The following is a 3,992-nucleotide window of genomic DNA, read 5'->3' on the forward strand; positions in this document are numbered from 1 at the left end:
TCTGTGCAACCTGCTTTCCCCCCACTTAATACAGCACAAAACTTTTTTCATGGTAATACATACATACCTCCAAGATTTTTTGAATGACTAGTTTTACAGCTTATGGACAAAGCCCTGTTTATTTAATCAATCCCCAATTGTTGGACATTTGGGTTGTTTCTATTCTCACCTGTTCACAGCAATTCTATAATGGATTTTCTATTGGCTAAATTGTGATGCATACACATTCCTAATTATTCCCTTAGAATAAATTCCTCAAAGAAATTGCTAAGTCAAAATGAATAGATATGCATATTTTGGGGGTAGAAATCCCAAGTATTCATTGTGATGGGTTTTTAATAGACTTTATTTTTTTTAGAGCATTTAGGTTTACATAAAAATTACAGAAAATATAGAGAATTCCCACTACAATTTTGAAAATATGATTTGGAACGTTAAGTATCAACCCTTCACTCAATTCCTATCCAATGTCGATGGCCTCACCCTCCATCACCTAAGACCAACACTTGAATTGGTTTGATTGTGCAAACCCAAGCTTTGGGGCCATCTGGTCATCTTGTTGGTGGATTATGGCTCAGCTCCTGCAGCTCCAGTCTGAGGGCAGCAGCAGAACTCGTAACTCGGGAAAGGGCTGGCTCCATTAGCGTCCCACAGGGACACACTCAGCAGAGTTCCCAGCCTGTGGCTGCTGGAATCAGACAACATAGCTCCAATACCAGCTTCATCTCTGATTGGCTGTGCACCCTATGGGAAATCACCCAACTGTCTGAACCTCAGTTTCCTTGTGCAATTTAGTGGGTGATGTTGTGTCTAACTCATTGGATTTCTGTGAGGAATAAACATACATAAGACATTGAGCACAGTGCCTGCTAGATGGTAAAGGTCCAGTAAATGTTTGTTTCTGTACTGTTATTACATTGATCCATGAATGACCTAGTCAACCCATCTCTTGGTATTCAAGTTTTTTCCTCGGAGCAGCAAGAGACACCATAAATTGCATTCTATTCGAATCTGGCTACATCCAAGGAGAAGGTGATTTAATTCAATCTAATATTTATAGATTCCTACCCGGAGCCTGGCTCTGTGCTCTACCTTTTGCATCTTCTAATGCAAAAGCTGGAAATGTGAGTCAGGTCCAATGTCATATGTAATGAGAGGTCTGACTACTGTGTAGGGACTTAGGCATCTCCGGTGGCATCTCATGGGAAGAGGAATTTAAAGTGGATCTCAGGGAGCTCCAGTAACTTGTCCAAGTCATATAGTTGCCAAGATGTGAAACTGTGATTCAACTCTAGGTCTGTCTAACTAAAAACATCCATGCTTGCTTCTACATATTAATAAGCAAATTTGAGGGAAAAGTCACTTTAGAGTAGACTAGGGCTGTCCAATAGAACTTACCATGGTGACAGAAGTGTTTTATGTCTACACCGATACAGTGGATTTACATGTGAAACTGGACAATTGAAATGTGGTCAATGTGATGGAGGAATTGACTTCTAAATTTTATTTAAATGTGGCTAGTGGCTGCCATGTTGGACTGCACAGGTCTAGACAGAAGAAATTGATTTAAAGAGAAGCGGCAAATTGAAGATCACAGCTGCCAATGACTAAGAAGGTGAGGGATTTTTAAAAATAAAAAGTGAAAAGGAAGGCAGACTCTAATTTGAGAACAACAGTTAATTATAATTTAAAAATTGCTTTTATGAAGGCCAAATATTTCTCCACCCTTGGAGCAACACATCCATTTGGTTGATTTGCTCTGACCATGCCATCTTTGTGGCTCTTTGTCAAATATTTTGGGGCCAAGCCAAAGCCCATGGGGAGGGCTCCCTTTGGCAAATGTATCCCCCCTTCTTCTCTGTTTTGCATTTGGCATCAAACCGAGTAACTGTCTCATGCTGAAACCACCACATGCATCTAATTCCCATTTTGTTCTCTGTCAGATTCAGGCAGAGAGCTGATAGAATAGATGACACTTTAAGGTCAGAGAAAACTTCCTATCTGTACTTCTTAATGGCTAGAGCTGTGCTAAGGCACCCTAAACAACAGTGGGGCCTGGGGGGAGGCAAAGATTCCATCAGGAGACATATTCAAGCATTGCAGAACAATCGTGGGTTTGTTTTGTCAATGTTGTGGACAACAGATGGGAGAGGGGAGGTAGTTGGATTGAAAGACTCTCTAACCCCCTAAATTGGAGTCTTTTTAAAGAAGGCACCTTTGCTCCTTACCTGTCCATATCCCATAGTCAAAGTTAAGGTCAGAACTGTGTCATATTATTGGGCCTTGCACGTTGCTTAGCACATGGAAGGTGTTCAATAAATGCCGGTTGTTGTAGTTGAAATTATGCTCAGATTTTGATGTCTTAATCTAAATATAAAATGGTAGTCTTCATTTGTTTCAAAGAGGGTAGATACACCAAGTAAACTCAAGGCAAATTTGGGTTGATCTCCATAAGAATCAAGCAATCACCCTACAGAAATTTATTAAGGCTCTTTTATGTGTTCATTCCCATGAGATGGAAGGGGACAGAGGGCAATCACAATGACCATGTACTTGTGCTGGGTGCTCTGATAGGTGCATTTGCAGACCTTTTGTAGTATAATTCTCACAATAACCATGGAAGAGGGATTACTATCTCAATGAAATGAGGAAGCTGAGGCTTGATGACAGAAGCAATTCAAGATTACATAGACAGTAAGCGATGGAGGTAATAGTCCCGCTTTCAGTCCTAGCCTTGGAATGGTTTATGTAGCAGCTGGACGGAAAGTTAATAAGTAAATATAAATGGGTTTACTGTTGGTGAGGACAGGGGAGTGGGGAGATGTCTTGGGCAATGTTATGGCCATCTCAGTGTTGAAGAGGTGGGGAGATGACTTCTGCTGCTTTGTGGGGGAATCCACTGTGTCCTGATGGATTAGAATAATTTAGGACCACAGGAAATTGCATCACTTCCTTATCTCACCCACTCACCCTCACCCTAATTTTTTAAAGTTCTCTTACTTGTCTGGGGACACATAGATTGATTTCTTTAAACTTCTGAAGAATTCTTAAATGCAAGACCTTTTTTCTTAATTCTATCCCATTGGTCAACTTTCAAAGTGCACTTAAGATGTATTCACCAAGATTCTTTCTGTTGCAAGTGGCAGAAACCCAATCCAAAGGGCTCCTGCAGCTGAACAGACCAGATTTCAGGTGTAGCTGGGTATAGGTCCTTGAATGATGGTATCAGAAATGCCTCTTATGATCTTTTTTTCTTTCTTTATTTTTACAGCTTTACTGATTTATTACAAGTTCCAATAAAAATATGGAAGGCTTCACGAATTTCCTTGTCATCTTTGCTCAGGGACCGAGCTTATCTTCTCTGTATCATTCTAATTTTTGGTATATGTGCTGCTGAAGCGAGCACCTCTCATGATCTTTTGGCTCTCCTTTCCTCCTTTTTGGTTCTATCATCAGGGAAGCCCACGAGCAGGCTTCCTTCCCCAGGCTTGCTTCTCACCAGCTTAGTCTCTTCGATAGAAGCAGTGCACCCTTTCCCCAATAATTCTAGCTTCAAAAGAAATGTGGCACAGTAGATAATATTGAAACTGTGAGCCACCTCAAGCTAGAGGTTCACCCTGGGGCTGACAAATGTCAGGCGTTGTGCTGCCATTGAGAATTTAAAGTATCCTGAGGCAGCCTGGAAGGTTCTCTGCAGCTTTTCTGTAAAGTTTGGGGACCATGGTTTTAAGGACTCAATAAGTAATAAGAATTAAATTGTTCCCCATTTGGAAAATATTTAACAGAGATTAGGGCCTGAAGCTTAAGGGATGTGTGGGGCTGGAAGACTCCTGGGTCACCTTTTATCTTTGCCTGATCTGTTGCGTCTCTCTTTCCTAATTCCTGACTTTGGCCCCCTTTTATTTATTTATTCACAATCACACAGTCACATTGTGAAAGCTATATCATTATACAATCATCTTCAAGAAACATGGTTACTGGAACACAGCTCC

The 3,992-nt window shown here is 40.9% G+C and overlaps 1 non-coding gene across 1 annotated transcript; it reads right to left on the minus strand.

Annotated features, from left to right (window-relative positions):
- Positions 1–3,298: 3,298 nt before the first annotated feature.
- On the minus strand, positions 3,299–3,406 carry LOC143645371 (U6 spliceosomal RNA). The gene has a single exon (XR_013157090.1). It is a non-coding gene; the product is annotated as a U6 spliceosomal RNA (small nuclear RNA).
- Between the last annotated feature and the right edge of the window lie 586 nt (positions 3,407–3,992).

Source organism: Tamandua tetradactyla, chromosome 8 (assembly GCF_023851605.1).
Source record: "Tamandua tetradactyla isolate mTamTet1 chromosome 8, mTamTet1.pri, whole genome shotgun sequence".
Lineage (NCBI taxonomy): Eukaryota > Metazoa > Chordata > Mammalia > Pilosa > Myrmecophagidae > Tamandua > Tamandua tetradactyla.